The sequence below is a fragment of the Leptinotarsa decemlineata genome, unplaced genomic scaffold (genome assembly GCF_025532065.1).
Source record: "Leptinotarsa decemlineata unplaced genomic scaffold, Ldec_3_MD MMD2_tig00000010_RagTag_RagTag, whole genome shotgun sequence".
Classification (NCBI taxonomy): Eukaryota; Metazoa; Arthropoda; class Insecta; order Coleoptera; family Chrysomelidae; genus Leptinotarsa; species Leptinotarsa decemlineata.
In genome coordinates, this window is record NW_027412538.1 from 1,490,247 (window position 1) to 1,508,149 (window position 17,903).

Here is a 17,903-nt window from a genome sequence, read left to right on the forward strand (position 1 = left end):
GTTTTGTTTACTGTTACCACAAACATATCTATCGGCTGAATATCCAGCCCTCAGTTTCTCGTTCTATTTGTTTTCGAAAGAACAACTCCATTTCCACTAACGCTGAACGTATCCCAAGGTTTCAGTCGAAAGCTTTTTACAATATCGATAACTTTCGTGAATTATTAGTCATTTGTAACAGGAGAGAAGTGAATAACATTTACCGAATGGAAAGAGTGGATTTCCCTATTTCATTTTTTTCGAATTCTAATTCACGAATGGATATTTCGCATTACCTAAGAACGAGTTTTATTTGCCGCAAGATAGAGGTGAAAAATCAGTATTGTATTGAAATTTCTACTTTGAGATATTGTTTGTCGTTTCAATTGAAATTATTTTGAAATATCTGCAGTGAAGATGTATTAGCGAAAAAAATTCGTTATTAGACTGATATTTTTCCATTTAATCACGCGATATTTGTATTAGATAGAAAATTTACCTTCAATGTTCTTTTCCTTCAAGAAGTGAGATTAACTTTGGTTTTTCCTCACAAATGAAGTAGATGATTGCAGTTGTTTGTGCAGTTGTAAAGTTGGCCAGTTTGATTTTCACAGCCCTTTATTATGAGGAACTTGGATACACCTATAAGGATACATATACAGGGTCTTTAAACAGGGACTTCGGAACATTGACAATTGAAAACGGCCATCTTGTTGAAGCTATATGTGTCAAATTAGTTGCCATTTATTCAGCCTGTTTTGCAAAATCACCATCAATGGTTATAGCATTCAAAAATATATTGCAAATAATGAAATTGTTTTATCAGAATGGGTGTTCTGTTCGGGCAACGTACCGCACGCTTTGCCCATCTTACGATCGCCATAATCGTCCTACCGAGAGGACTATTCGCAATGAGGTGGATGAATTTTAGTCCACTAGGACGATTCCAACCCACATGAGATTCAAGAGCGTCGAATGCATCCTGAAAAAGTCACTGTTTGGTGTGGATTTCGGGTCTGAATTGGATGATCTCGATACAAACGACATGTGGCTATGTATCACACAGCTCGTGTCATATTGGATATCCTGCACGAGCGATTTGAGTACTTTCACTTATCCCCTTTTCGTTTCACCGGTTCAGCGGGAGATGACCGTTTGGCGGGAATTGGCCATTTTTCGCTTGATTATGAGTTTCCTAATATTACGTTTCTCTACGCTAGCTTGGCTGAATACATTGTTGGACAACATGTATGCGGCTTCTTTGAATTTCCTCCCTAACCAGTGTTTCTCCCTGTGTGGACCACTCGATGTTATGTTGATGGGTCCAACTGTACTCACAGGGTATCCGGTAAATGCAATTCTTGGAATCGCAGTCCGCGTTTGGTGGCCTGGTTTTTGTGAGACTGCTACGGATAGTGTTTCCGGATCTGAAGCAGGTGCTGATTTTGTACTTGGACCCAATTCCGATAATTCTCTGATGTGAGGAAGTGCAAGCACTGGTTGTGGCGGCTTTTCTTTCTTGCGAGGCTCTTGCTGTCTTTTAGCCAAAGTCTGTTCCACCATCGCTTTGGAGTAGCCATTTCATTGAAGACCACTTTTGATGTTGTCTAGTTCCTTCTTGAGACCTTCTTTTGTTTAACAGAGCCCGAAAGCATGGTCTAATAGGGTCTTGATGATTCCTCTTTTAGTCGATTGATGGTGGTTAGAATCGTGGTTCAGATACTGTCCCGTGTGAGTCGGTTTTCGGTATACACTTAGTGAAAATGAGACATCCCAAGCTGAGATCATACGCAGTGAGGAACACTGGTTCAGGAGGAAATTCAAAGAAGCCACATACATGTTGTCCAACTATGTATTCAGCCAAGCTAGCGTAGAGATACGCAACCATAATCAAGGACCAAACGGTCATCTCCCGCTAAACTGGTGAAGCGGAAAGGGGAGATAAGTGAAAGTACTCGAATGACCCACAAATAGTCATCTCTCGAAGGAATTAATCCAGTCATCACTCGAAGATGATTATCGATATTAACACTAGAAACGTCGTGTAGTAACTTTGATTGGAATCACTTAATTCTTTATTTTTTGTTTAATTGTTCTATTTTTTACTCGTATTTTATTTCACTGTTATTTCATTTCAGGGGTATTTTGCTCAAAATAATTATCATTTTCAGCTATTATTTTTAATTTTTCATGTGTATTGGGTCTTTTAGAGATTTCAAATCATTTTATATAATATTAGACAATGGAAGTCCGAATTTATATATATATATATATATATATATATATATATATATATATATATATATATATATATATATATATATATTGTCAATCACCTTCAAAAAAACGAAATCATTTCTGTTGATTGCTTCACTGATATCGATTATGATTCACCCCAGTTTTTTGCCAGTTTTTGAATCTATCAATCCTATCATGATCCCTTTTTGCACTGGCATCAAGTTTGTTTTTGATTGGCGCAAATTCTGCTGAATCATTCAATTTCAAGCTCAGTGATTTTCAAGCATCTTACACGAGTTACTGAGTGTTTTTCAATTGTTATCTCATGTCGTTCAGACTCAAACAATTTGAAATTTCCGACTGAAAATAATTGCTTTTATTTTCGTGGATAATTTGAAAACTGCATCAATATTTCAAAATTGACGGCGTATCGTTGAGCACAAGTCTAATATAAAATTCTTCTACGATTCAGTTAATAGTCTTATAATTTGCGAAGATTTTTTGTGATTGTGTGATTTTGTGTGATTATGATGAAGATTCATTATCACAAGAAGTAAACAATGTTCATAGCAGAAAAAAACAATAATTTAAAAACTAACTATAACATAAATAAGTACAAACAGAGCCCAAAAAAAATTAATCAGAACTTAAACTTGAAAATATATAAATATACAGATAAATATACATATACACATATAATATTTTTTCAAATCAGTCTGGTATTTTTGTTTTTTTAAAGCATTCGGTAGCTCATTGTGAAACTTGATACCTTTATAATAAATCGAATTTTGCCTAGTAATTGTTTTCATTTTCATTAATTTCTGATTACCTGATTATCTTATCAAATCTTGTCAATTGGTTGGGTTGGTCACCATTGATTTTTAAAGTCAGATTTGAACGTTTGAGGTTATTTCTGACCAATGAATAAATCTACATAATTTGAATTTATATAAGGAAGACAAATCTGATAGTTTCTTTGGTTTATACAAGTTGACCGTAGGCTCCTTGTAGTTCAACTTCAATATACACCTTATAATTTCGTTCTGTAGTTTCCTTATTGGTGTCAATAAGGAATTTGTTGTCATTTCCCAGAGTGATTTTAGATATTGAATTTTGGAATATACTAATGGAAAATTTATGGTATTTTATGGGTACAACATTTCTTATTTTGAATGAAATTCCAATTGCGGGACCTATTTTCTTCTCATTATCTCGAAGTGTTGCCTCCATGATACATTTTCATCTAGAAATTCAGCACTAGGAGAGTATTTCATATTTTCATTATTGAATTGAAACAATTGATATTGGATATGAATATATATATATATAAAGACTTTTGAAAATTCAGTAACATTTTATGGCATTGAAGCCATGAAGATATTTGATCAAAGGTTTTTTGAAATATATAATAATTTTTAATTCCTTGTAGACTATTTCCATTGTAAATGAAAGTGGTGTCATCTGCAAGCATTCGTAATTCACCAAATAAATGTATTGTAGTCAAAGCATTGAAACATTTAATAAACAAAACAGGTCCAAGAATTGATCCTTGCGGTTCCCTACATATATGTTTTTGAACTGATTATGTCGCCAATATAGACATATTGCGTTCTACTCATTGAAAAATTTTCAATTATAAACTGAACCTATATTATGCATTATTGTCGAAAGAATTTTATGGTTAACAGTATCAAATGCTTTCCTCAGGTCTAACGAAAGGACTCCAAATTTTTTTGTTATCTTACCTAATATTGCGAACTCGGTCACAATTTTTTCGAAATCCGTATTGCCCATCATATAATAATTTTGTCCTTTTAAGATATTCAAACAATATGGAATATATTGATGTGATGCTCGATACTAGAAAACTGCTACTATTGCACATGTTTCTAGTATGTAGTGAGTGATGTTGTTGCTGTCAGATTACAAAAAAAGTGATTTTTATCGTAATTAAATTTCTCGGTCTCTTGTTCATATTTTAATTTGGAAATCAAGAACAGATTTATTGAATTGCAATGTAACTAGTTTGATTAGATTCGTATTCATTCATCAGTATCCAATATTCTGACAATACAAATGAAAAAGGAACAAAAAACCTCAAACCATCGTACGATTTTGTTTCGATACACGGGTGTTTATTTCAGTTTATTATTTGCAAATATTTGAGCATAATATTGGTTTTCTTGTTACTTTGACAAATTAATTTCAGTGTCATTGTTCCGATCGTTCAAATTGATTCAACTTAACCTATAATGCAATAATTAGCTTAACTTTCCAACAGTTTTTTTGCTCAGGTTTTTCTATTATGATTTTGGTGAAGGTTCTCGTTGTTTTGAAACAGTTTGGATATACAAGGGTCAAGTAATAATTTTAGTTCCTCATCACAAAATTAACCATGACGCAACAAAATAAAGTTAAATATCATGAGGCTATGCAGAAGTTATGCATTGACAGTATAAATTGATTGGAACTGGTCAGTACTCAATACTACTAATAAACTTCAATTTGACTTTCATTATACCTCTTATTAGTAAGTTTTTTATTGTATATGCTGAAAATTTTTTACTGTATTTATCATTTATACTTTTTAGTTATGTATAATGAATGTCTTGCTTGTAGTGTTTCAACTGTTGGAAATGAAGATATGTCGACCTATCTATCCATATATTTTTCTATCTCTTTGTCTGTGTGTCATTTGAATGTTTTAATGATTTCGTTGGAAATAAAAGCAAGTTAATACTCATCAAGATTTTAGTAACAAATACTTGATGCCATTTTCGTTTTTTCATTTAAACGATTTTTCCAAATGATCCAGTTAGGAACGTTTACCAAAAACCAACACTTTTACACTTCACGAAGCGATCATTTTGAATGGATTGGCAAACAATGAATGTTTGTATTAAATTAGTCTGAGTGCTTGGTGTATTTAACTCTAGTATCTTGAAAGATTTATGGAATAAATTTGATTTTGTAGTAAGTAAGTAACTTCGAGTTCAGTTTGACTTGTATAATTGGTTCATACTTCTTCCAAAAGCATATTTTACTTCATAAGTTTCAAAGATATTAACGAGAGTCAAAATATCAACTCAAACAAAAGGGCAAGAACAGTCAAAGAAGAGAGAATATTGCACGTGGATTATGTATCAGTGATTTTGATGATTATTTCATATAGCCCTGTAGCGTATAAGATATTAATAGTATTCATATCAATGAGTTCAAGAAACAAAACTCATTCATTAAAAGAATGGAAGGATTGATTATTGACAAGAAAAGTCAATAAGTACTAATTGTTTTCTTCGAAGTATATGAACATTTTGATAGATATCTTCAGAGAATATTTCAATGAATTTTCACCAACTTCACTCTTCATTTGAAACTAGAATTGACGATGAGGAATATACTTGTATGAAATGCAAAAATTAAATAATGTTCACTCTTTGAAATTTTGAATGAATTAAACAGGTATGATGTGACTCCACCAACTGCTCTTATTGTTTTCTCAACGTTTGAATTCACATGCTTTATGACAGTCTGAACGATGTACAAATTCATGTAAAATCATTTAATGTTCATATCTCTAAGGCACCAAATTCAATGATCAGTTTAATATGTGCAAATTCGTGTGTGTGTGTGTGTGTGTGTGAACAGCGTGACAGTAATGCTTTCCACGAATGAAGTAATCTTCGTGGACCATTGTGAAGGCAGTTGGGATATTTGAAACAACAACAATGAGATGATTTACAAAGATTACCTCATTCATGAAGATCAATATTGACACGCCGTTCATCTCACAATATTTGATACTCTGCTTCTGCAAGTCACACTCCCGTTCCCACTGCCAACTTCACCCTGCCTCCCACTACATACGTCCACAGACATGAATACCGAACCAGAACCTGTATTTCCACAGTAGATGATTGGGACTAGGTAGATTGAAACCCTTGCGGAGATCAGTGACGAGACCTGGGAGCTGGCAGATTGAGACCCCGGAGTTGAGTCACAACACCCTCAAAGCGTGTCACTACCTATGGACTAAACAGGTTGAGATCTTAGTGTAGACACACTTTCTTGAAAATGGCTTCAAAGTCGAATCCGAAACGTTGAACAACTAAAAACACCAAACACGATTCAACCCGGACTTCCAATTATCAGATTGCTGATATTGAAAACATGTAATCCAAAATGAAATTTCGTTTTTGATACTCGATAAATTGAAAGAATATGTTGCAAAAAAATGACGGTTGAGATAAATTTGTTAAAGGGGTTGATGACCTATATTCTGCATGTAAAGAATGGAAGTTTCCTCACATTTTCATTCTTGAGTGATGTTGAAAAGCATTTAATGATATTTCATGTCCATAGCTTCATAGAGAAAAAACAATCAACATAGCAGGGTCGAAACTTTTGTTAAATTCCAAGCGTTGTGAACTAGTTATCAAATAAGTTCCATCAAAAGTTAGATGATCTTTCGAAGTGACAACCGTTTCGAATGAATTAAAAAAATATGTAATGAGTATGGTTTTCCAAGGTAAAGGAAATTTCCGTTGAGTGATACGCCCCTCCGAACAAACGGTGTTGAGACAGCGAGATGTGTCTTTAGATACGGTCGTTTTTTTACCATACTTAATTGAAATTGTCGTAGGTCGAAGAAAAACTTATATACATATGGGTTATTTGTATGAATATTTTGAGAAATTTCTTCACACAACTCCACAACAGATACGCAGTGACACTCTCTGACACTTTCATTTATTTTTTTTCACCCAGTATCATCATAGCCAGCTTAAAGTAGATAAATTCTCGCCAGAATTATCCGGTCGAAGGAGGATCGAACCCACGATAATTCGATCGTGAACTACTTGCACCTATATTTGTATTTCAAGCGGAAATTTACGCTATTGAATTGGGTGCGGAGAGATTGGAAAAAATCAACCTCATACACAAATCAATGAAAATATTCTCGGACAGTCATGCGGCGTTGGAAGCTCTTGGCTTCTACCGAGCAACGTCTGAATTGGTAGCAAATTGCCAAAAACGACTCTTCTCTATAGGAAGTGTTAATATATTGTCTCTGGTCTGAATTCCTGGCCATACTGGCCTAGAAGACAATGGGGCTGCTGACTCTCTTGCAAAGGAGGGTGCTGCAAGCAGCTTCTTCGAACCAGAACCTGTCATTGGCATCGCTTTAGGCTTTGCCAAACAAACATTGAACACCTGGATGGCAAGAAGATTCATGGACTTCTGGCAGAATCTTCCAGGATTCGCTCGCTCCAAGGCGTTTATTCGCCCTTCGAAGCTTGATATCAAACAGTTGTTGGACTACAGTATTGATGAACTACGATGTCTAACAGGCCTTCTTACAGGTCACTGTCATTTGAATCATCATATGCAGAGACTCGAACTGTTGGAAGACAGTGTGTGTCGCCTCTGTTTGGAAAATGATAAAACAGCAGAGCACATAATTTGTGCCTGCCCCGCTGGAGACCGAATCGGAGCCGTACTCTTACCAACTGACCTGATAGACCAGTCACCATACAAACTAATCGGCTTCGATAAGAAGCTGGGTTTATTTGGTCGAGTGTGAATAGGCGTGAGTCACAATAATCCCTTGCGGTTTGCGGTGGAGGGTCGAATAGGCCTACTCACTTTGGACTTAACCTGAACTTGCGACAATTCACTACTCATAACTTCCTCAGTAGGTAGTGCTAAATTCTAGTTTGCATTGTCAATAACCCTCAAACATTCCGCGATGTGTACGTTCCTCCAAAGTTTAACTCATATAAATTATTTCAAGTTTATGATGCACTGTTTGGATCCTTTGGTGTAGAAACGAATATTACTGGAGTTTTTTCCCAACACCAAATCGTTATTTTTAACAACTCGACACGTGTTTCGATCACCAAGTGATCATCTTCAAAGAGGAAGATTGAAACTGACACGTGTTTCGAACACCAAGTGATCATTTTCAAAGAGGAAGAATAAAACTAGAAACTAATGCGAGCTAGCCCTATTTATGCTACATACGTATCCCATACAGGTAAACCATCCAGGCGTACCACCCATGCAGGTATAACAACCTAAATTAATTTTACAGTTTTGCCTTACCTATTATTTTACAATATATGTTTATATAAAACAATTTTCAGCTATATAAAAATTTATTTCACAATATTGCCTATCCAAATTCATTTTTGCAATGTGTCCTTATGTAGTAATCAGTAAACCCAACAACATTATTTTATTTTAACAAGTATGCTCTTTGGTATGGGTCCGTCATCGTTATTCATAATATTATTGTGTTTACTTATTTCTACACTCTCCTAGGCATCTAGTTGCCTGTTGTTGTTAACTTGTCTAACTAATCTTATTGAACTGAAGTCTATGGAATGGTTTTGTTGCAAGATCTTTTTGTCTGTCCATAATATTTTGATTCGCAGTCCTTACATTCAATTTCGTAAATTCCAGACTTTCCGAATTCTCGACTTTGCCTTTTGGACTTCCCAAAAGGCTCTTTAGTGTATGACTTGTTTTACCACCTTCATACATAGTTCCTTGAAAATATTTTCAAAGTTCCTCGTATATTGGTGGTATGGAACTGAGATGTATTTATCTTGGTTTTTGTCCTTTTTGAAAGTCGAGATTTCGTTCATTCTCAACTTAAACTTCTTCTTCCTCATTATGTCATCTACAATACCCCTCGAGAAACTGTTAGTGGCTGCTATTTCCTGTATTGTACGTCTTTTTTTTGTGAACCTATCATGTTAGAGGAAAAGGCAAAAGACGAATGCACTAAAAAATTACACCCAGCACGCTTGTGCTGTCCACAGTGATGTGAACTGTCAGAAATATACCTGTACGTGCTTGTTTCTTTTCTGAATAAATCGTATTCTAACCCTCCATATTGGCTCCTCATTACCAAAACGTCAAGAAATGGTAGTTGTCCCTTATTTTCTAACTCATACGTGAATTGAATTGATGGACATCTATTATTTAAAATGGAAGTCGTCAATATTCAATTTTTTGGTATCGAATATCGCGAAAATATCATCCATATACCTTAGCCAAATCCTAGGAAAATACTTCGACTTTTCTTTGGTTTCCATTTCGAATTTGCTCATGAACGGGTCTGCCAGGTAGGGGGACAAGGGGTTTCCCATGGCCGTTCCTTCCTGTTGTTCATAAAAGCAACCTTTCACCTGGAACCGATTTTGTTTCATACACAAATTAGTGAGAGAAACGAATTCATTGATTTCGTTATTATTGAAAATATTTTTCTCTAGTAATTCCCTGAGGTATTGCAAGGTCTGTGGACTTGGGACGCTAGGAAATAAGGAACTAACATCAAAAGAAACCAAAATCTCACCTTCTTGCAGAACCACGTTTTTTGTATGTAGTATGAACTCTAAAGAGTTTTTTATACTGAAACTTGGCTCCGCAATAGACAAGGTTTCAAATTCCTTAGTGAGCCACTTTGCTATCTGGTAGGTAGGAGCTCCAATAGCTGACACGATGGGGCGCATTGATTTTCCCGGTTTGTGGATTTTTGGGAGGCAATATTGTTTCGACACTGTTGGGTTGGAAACTTGTAACTTCCGTTTCAGTTGAGGGGTAAGTATGTTGTCGCATTTCTTGAGGACGTCTTTTACTTCGGCAATCATCTTTGGTAACGGGTTCCTGGACAATTTCGCATACGGTCCGTTAGTAATGACAGTATTGACTCTTTCGTAGTAGTCCGATTTATCCAGAATTACTATTTTGTTACCTTTGTCGGCTTTCAAATAAAAAACGTATTTTTCTCTCAATCGTTTGATAAGTTTCTTTTGGTTTTTATTGTTGTTTATTGAATGCTTCCGTTTATCTGTTATCTTGTTCTTGGAGATTTGATTCCTGACCTTTTCTCGAACTAGTCCCTTCGAGGAATCGGGCATATATTGAATCGAACTTTCAACACTAGCAACGATATCCTCAAGAACTTTCTCGGGAGGCGGGATGCCAAATTTTAAACCGTTGTTCAAAAGGTTGATCTCTTCTTTATCAAACGATTTTGATGAATGATTTTCAACAATATTTAAGACTTTCGGAGTGGTTTCTAAATCTTCCTCCTTGAAGATGATCACTTGGTGATCGAAACACGTGTCGAGGTGTTGAAACTAACGATTTGGTGTTGGGAAAAAATTCCAGTAATATTCATTTCATGTTTATACGAGTATGTAGACAATCTACTTATTATTCAAGTTGATGTTAGGCACTGAAAGATTTAACACCACCAATATATTCAAGAAAATTGCTTCTTTTCGATCATCACACCCTAATCTCGATAAAAAGCCGTTGTTGAAATATCGTCCGTAATTTCACCCCACCGCGAGTGGAATCACTAGCGATTCATTCTTAAGCAAGGCTCGGTTGTATATATCGTCTTTCGTTTGCTCTATCTATGCTGATGTTCGAAATGATGTAGCAACGGGCTCTGATGGAAGATTCATTATCGTGATGTGAATTTTGAAAGATGTGAACTTTATATAGGTAAAGGAATTGTTAACTATTTAGTTCACATCCACAGTTTACTACGTGAACATAATATTGCCTATTGAAAATGCATTAGGATTTTCTTAAATATCGCTAGTAGAAGTGTGGCGTGTCAAATTTAGCTTTATCCGAATGGAATGTCTTATATTGCTTTCATATTCAGATTCCACGAGAAAGGTACCTTTGGAAAATTTTGGATTGTATATAACGAACGGTTTAGAAGTTATTCCAAAGTTACTATATCTTCGAAAAATGGATCTGTTCAACAGTCCCCAGTTTTAATGAAAATTCATTTGAAAAGTTCAAAACTATTTCCAAGTAAACTCAAGTTTCCTTGAAATGGTTCAACAAACCGAAACCGTACGTAACAATTAAAAAGAACTTAGTAGAAATCAGACAGAAGTTATTTTCTTCATCCTATATTCAATATGAATTATTACAGAATAAAAACGTCATCAATCATGGAAATCGTGGAAAAGTAATGCTCACTACCATGTAAATACTATGTACTTTTATTTGATTTTCACAAACTACACCTAAATGATTTGATCTCCACAAACTTTATTGAACAAATATATCACAACATGTTTCGCTAAACATTAGCTTTTTCAAGTGATTAATCACTTGTTGGTTTTTGTTTAGCGAAACATGTTGTGATATATTTTTTCAATAAAGTTCGTGGAGATCAAATCGTTTAGGTGTAGTTTGTGAAAATACTATGTACTTACCTAAATTTTCATAAAAGCTGCACAATTGAATACAACTTTCTATGGTTTTTGTATTATTCAATTATACCAATGGTTGATGGTTGATTATAAACTGAGAGTTACGATTAAGAATTTTCGATATTATCAAATGACAAAATCTCTTTCAAGCCCCTGATATCGAACAGCATTACCCTGCCTATCTCAATGTTGTTGCTACTCACAATAAATCCGAATGCATACAACTCCGTAGCTTCATCAATCTCGGTCTTTTCTGATGGCAAAAACATCCATATGCATGTCTAGTAATATACTTGGTATGCCGGTCTGGATCCTCATTCGTTTGTGTCACTGCTCAGACAACTCATTCACAAATAGTAAATAAACACGACATCGATGGCAAACAACGTGCGGATTTGGTTAATAAACGTCTTTGGAATATCAAACAAGCTGGATTGGGATTATATTGATAGGATACTGGAAAATTATAGGGTTTCTGTGAAATGCGATCCGCCTCGGTAAACAAATGGTTTTAATTGATTCATTTTGTTTACTTTCCTGATCGAAGTGTCTTTTTCAATGTTAGTTGAGGTTCATCTATCAATTGTTCCTGTGATAAAAACGTTACAATTTCTCAATTGGCGTCGCACGTCCTGTGATGCCATTTTTATGGAATGGAGTTAGTGTTACCCCGGCGCCGGTCTGTAATATAGAAGTGGTATTTAGCAGTCAGATAACCTGTTGGATTGTATTTGTACAGTGCATTTCTTTAATATCCCCCCCCTTATTTTTTGAACGGGTCAACTCAAAACATTGAAATTTGGGATAATGAAATTAATGCATGAAAAATTTATTTCGAAGCGAAATTGACAGATGAAACTTTCAAGATGGCGACGGGCGCTGTCTGGGGAAAAATTTAAAGGAAAGGGGCGTCTTGTGACATATCATTTTGAAGTTGCTGATGAATACTTCACAACCCTAGAATATGAAGTCAATATCGTATGACAATTCTAACAATACGATAAGGTTTGTTGAGTTATTTTTTTGTTTGTAAAAACGATCAAAAATGTCAGTACGACAATGAACATCATTGTTATTGTACACTATTGTACACTACCGATAGTGTACATAACAAAAAGTCCCCAGGTCATCCGTCCATTCTGGAAGAACAGCAAGTGCAAATAATTGGTGAGATGGTAGTAAATCACGGATGTTTGGAGACTTTTGAAGATGAATAGGTATCATCCATACAAAATTAAAATGGTACACCGATGAACTGAAGATGACCCTGATCAAGGAACATAATTCTGCGAAATCATAATGGAAACCATTGCAAGGCATCCTACCTATCTCCACAATATTTGTTTTAGTGACGAATGTACTTTTTTTTCAAACGGCAGTGTTCACAGACGAAATTGCCGTTATTGAAGTACACCAACCCTCACGTTTTTCGGGAAACACATACCCAATATCCAGAAAAAATTAACGTTTGTGCAGGAATATTGGGAAACCTCATTATAAGACCTCTATTTATTGATCAAAATTCAATAGGGGTAGTGTATTTGAAAATGATGGAAACTGCTGTTGTCCCTCTCATCACTGAAATCGTCGAAGCGAATCTTAATGAATTCGATATGGATATTGCATCCCAATAAGATAGAGCACCACCACATTACTCCAGACAAATAAGAAACTATTTGGATACTACTTTTCCCGGTCGTTGAATTGGCTGTTGAGGTCTTACAGAATGGCCAGTCCGCTCGCCGAATTGGACACCTATGGACTATTATGGAGCTATTTAAAGCAAAAAGTGTACGAAACTGAACCTGCTTCAATATTGGATATACGGCAGAGAATAATAAATATTTGTAGAGATATTGACGTTACTGTTTTCGAAAATGTTTGGCGTGAAATATGGGATAGGCTGTTTATATGTGAAGAAGATCAAGGCAACCATTTCGAGCATCTTCTGAGCTGACCTCAAGCTTATTACCACATATTATGTAGTTAAATGTCAATGTATTCAGGCAACTATTGAAAGTTTCACCATTTTATAGTGGTTGAAGATATCGACACTAGATTCTAGAGTTGTGAAGCATTTGTCAGGAGCTTCAAAAAGATGTGTCACAAGACCCCCTTTCCATTTAATTTTTTTTCCCAAATGGCGCCCAGTCGCCATCACAAATGGGTTATTTAAGAAACAGTTCATTATTAAATGTTAATGAAATATCTTCTTCAGTCGTGTCTATACTGGAGTATAGGAGTATAACACTTTTTTTTAATAATAATAATAATTTTATTCACAGCAATATAGGGTACAGATTGTGAATAGAGTAATACCACGGAAGCAGTACTTTGTTTCATCAACCTACTTTGGGTATTTTCACCTTCTACAATCTGAAAAAAATATATATAATGGCGAACTTATCCTGATAAGTTACTGCCGAATACGAAAAAAAAAAGGTTCTATTCATCAGTAACTTGTCGTATTCAATAATTTTTTCTATCAAAAAAAGGAGTTGAGAAAACACAAATTACTTATCTTCTGTCAAAAAAAATTTATCTCTGTCTTCAGAAATGGACAAAATTTAAGTTTATACGTAGTAATTTTTTTGCTGATTATTTTTATTCCTCAACTTATTCGACATATGTCACAGGAGTGAAAATACTCAAAGGATGTCGATGAGAAACTGATTTTCCTTCACAAAAAACGACTCTACTTCAATATAACGTATTCAAGAAACACTTCATTATGAGATTTTCACTAAACAGTTTTAAAAACACGCAACTCGTGTTTCGCTATGCAATAGTTTCTTCAGGCGTGTCTATACGGGAGTAGAGGAGTATAAACACGCCTGAAGAAGCTTTTTTTTAGCGAAACACGTGTTGCATTTTTGTAAAACTGTTTAGTGAAAATCTCACATCACATACCTTGGTGTTATAACATTTGTTGATTTCGGACAATATCACGAATGTAGCATTTAGCTAGTGACTTGGTTTGTTTTTCTATAATCTACTATGAAGTAGTCTTCGAATGAATATCGCAATATATTGTAACTAGATTGGGATACCATTTCAAATAACTTCTTGTTTTTTTTCTGTATCTAATGGATACTTGAAAGTTTGTTTAATTTTGGAATTTTCATTGAATTATATCATGATGCCATTTGGAAGTATTATATTCAAGAATGAAAGTGTCGAAGTGAAACTTATTTTTATGAATTGCATCTGACAATAATAATAATAATAATGTGTCTTTATTCTGTCAATTTAGGATACATATAGATTTTTTTTACAGGTGAAACATTAATGATCCTAGGGCTGACGTCAAAGGCGAAGTCCAAATTACTGATTTGTTCTACCACTTAACCTCACACAAGCTTAACATTATGGAATATGCCTATAATACAGAATTTGCAAAAAAAAACAATAATAGGGACTCTTAACAACGTAGGGATCTGAAATGTATTATTTGGTTTATTGCCCCCCCAAAATATTCTTATAGTAGTACTCAAAACCGTACCGTATCGTTCCGTTGTAGGCGTACCGTTGTAGACGTAGCCAATTAGGTAACTGAAGGACCGTTTAAAGAATTCATGATGGTGAAGTGGTGGTGTTAAAATACCTTTGAATTGAATATTGATAGTATGAACATCGGTTCGAAATGAAATTTTTTCATGTAAGTAAATCGGAATCTTCGTTATGATTATTTTGTGAAATAAGCACGCTGCATCATTTAACCAACCCGTTTCAACCAATTTATTGGAAATACTTTCTCGCCTTTGAACCTCATGAATGAGACGTAAACATGAATTCTGAATCTTTTGGATTTTTTGCTCATATGCTTTCGTTAAGCAGGGACCGAACACTGAATCAGCAAAATTCAGGGTAGACAAAATTAAACTATCACATGCTTTTGTAAGAAAATTTCTATTTCCATAAATAGTCTTAAGAGTTCCATAAGCCTTTTGAATAAGTTTTTTCACGTGTGTTTCGAATCTTAAATTACTTTTGAGAATAAGTCCCAGACTTTTCGCTTGATCTAGAATGGACAGGTCCTTGTCAAGTATTTTTATTTTGTTTTCAATCATCTCCCTGACATTTTTTGGCCCAAATATCAAAACATTTGACTTTTTTGGGTTGTTAACTAGACAATAAATTTTGAGCGTTGTTTCAAAAATTCTTGGTACAAAATGAAAATCTCTAACAATAAAAAGGGTCTTCCAACAGGGTCTTTTGAACGCTAACCATCGTTTTCAAGCTGTATCCGATAAATCAGTTGCCATTTATTCAGTTTTCATTGCTGAATCACCATGAACAGATATAGCATTCAACAACACATACAAATGATGAAATTGTTTGATCAAAATGGATGTTCTGTTCGTGCAATGTACCGCGCGCTTCGCCCATTATACGGTCGCCATAATTGTCCTATCGAGAGGACTATTCGTAATGTGGTGAAGTCCACTGATTCAGTAAACAATCGATCAACACCCGTACGTCAACGAAACGCAAGATCTGCCAAAAAAAATCGCCGCTGTCTGTGAGAGTGTGCAGGAGATTCCATGACAGTCGATTTCGCGTCTCTCACAAGAACACGGCCTTTCGCAGACCACAACTTGGCGAATTTTGCGTCGTGACTTGAATCTGCAATTGTAGAAAATTCAACCAACCCAGGAACTGATCGTAAACGACCTGAATAGGCTCTGGAGGAGTTGGCATTTGACTCTAATTTCCATCGAAACATGAACTTCAGCAGTGAGACCCCATCTCTGGATGAATGGGTACGTGAACAAACAAAATTGTCGAATTTGGAACGATACCAATCCACATGAGATCCAAGAAAGCCTGATGCATTCCGAAAAATTCACTGTTTGGTGTGGATTTTGGGCTTGCGGCATCGTTGGTTCATATTTCTATGAGAACGACATTGGCCAGGTCATCACTGTCAACGGCGAGTACTATATGCAGAGTGCAACATACTGTTGGTTGACACTGGAAGTTACAGCATTCTGGCAATTACCTCCGACTTTATGCTTCCAACTGTCAACTACGAACTGCCTTATAATGAAGTACTCTTCCCGAGTAGAGACAACTGGATCCTCCGAGAGAAAAAAATATTAAAAGCAGAGAGTTGTTGGTCTATAGATGGATCAAAAACACCTTCCGGTTTTGGTGCAGGTATTTTTAGTCGCAGACCCAGGAAAGAGGTATCAACCTGCCTAGGAACCTATGCGACTGTATTTCAAGCGGAAATTTACGCTATTGAATTGTGTGCGGAGATATTGGAAGAATCCAACCTCTTACACAAGTCGATAAACATATTCTCGGACAGCCAAACGGCGTCGGAAGCTCTCGACTCCTACCGAGCAACATCTAAATTGGTAACAAATTGCCAAAAACGACTCTCCTCGATAGAACGAATCAATATATTGTCTATGGTTTGGATCCCTGGCCATAATGGCGTGAAAGGCAATAAGGCTGCTGACTCCCTTGCAAAGGAGGGTGTTGCAAGCAGCTTCATAGGACCAGACCCTATCATTGGCATCGCTTTAGGCTTTGCCAAACAAAGATTGAACACCTGGTAGAGTCTTCCAGGATTTGCTCACATGTGGTTTCAACAGGTTGGTGATACGTGCCACACAACACATGCCACATTGAATATTCTGCACGAGCGATTTGACGGCATGGTCATCTCACGTGGAGGTGATGTGAACTGGCCACCAAAATCGTGCGATTTTACCCGTTAGACTTTTTCTTGTGGGGTGTTTTTCGAGACGCAGGTGTATGCGAATGAGCGACAAAACGGAAGTGGTCTTCAAAGCCAACAAAGCTCAAATTAGATGTTTCGGACGCGCTCCTCCCAGAGAAGCCGTGCCGGAAATTTGAATGATGTTACATTCAACACATAATGACATCAATGGGCCTTTCAAACGAATAGAAAATATCGATGATATCTTACACACACTTTTTTATTTGAATTGTGAGATAGGAAGCGGTTGATGAAAGACCCCATGGAAATTTGTAAGCAGAAATCTAATCAATATTCAGTTATCTTATATCCTTTATAACAATTGGTTATTGAGTAGGTTTTATAGGTGGAAGAATTGATCAGAGTGCCTCATTTTGATATGAATTAATCTAGATCTGTCCAACGCTAAAGTGATCATTTCATATTTTTAAATAGTGATAGATGGGCTATTATTTTTTTCTTGGTCATCCGATTGAATGGATTACTCATAAAATTGGTAGCATTATTGAAATAATGAAATGAAAATGATCAAAGAGTCGCTATATTATTGTAGCATCTAGCATTGTACGCTGAAACACAATAGTTGTTCTGGAGTTGAACAGAAACCTTTATTTGTAATTTTCATCATTCAGACTCAAAATATCAATCACAGAGAAATTTCCTGCAACAGCCTAAAGCCATATAGTAATTCTGTTGTTCTTTAT

The 17,903-nt window shown here is 35.6% G+C and overlaps 1 protein-coding gene across 4 annotated transcripts in view; it reads left to right on the top strand.

Moving 5' to 3' along the window:
- LOC111507119 (5-oxoprolinase) overlaps positions 1-17,903 on the top strand; it is a 137,383-nt gene that overhangs the window by 78,449 nt on the left and 41,031 nt on the right. The gene's annotated exons all lie outside the window — the stretch shown is intronic.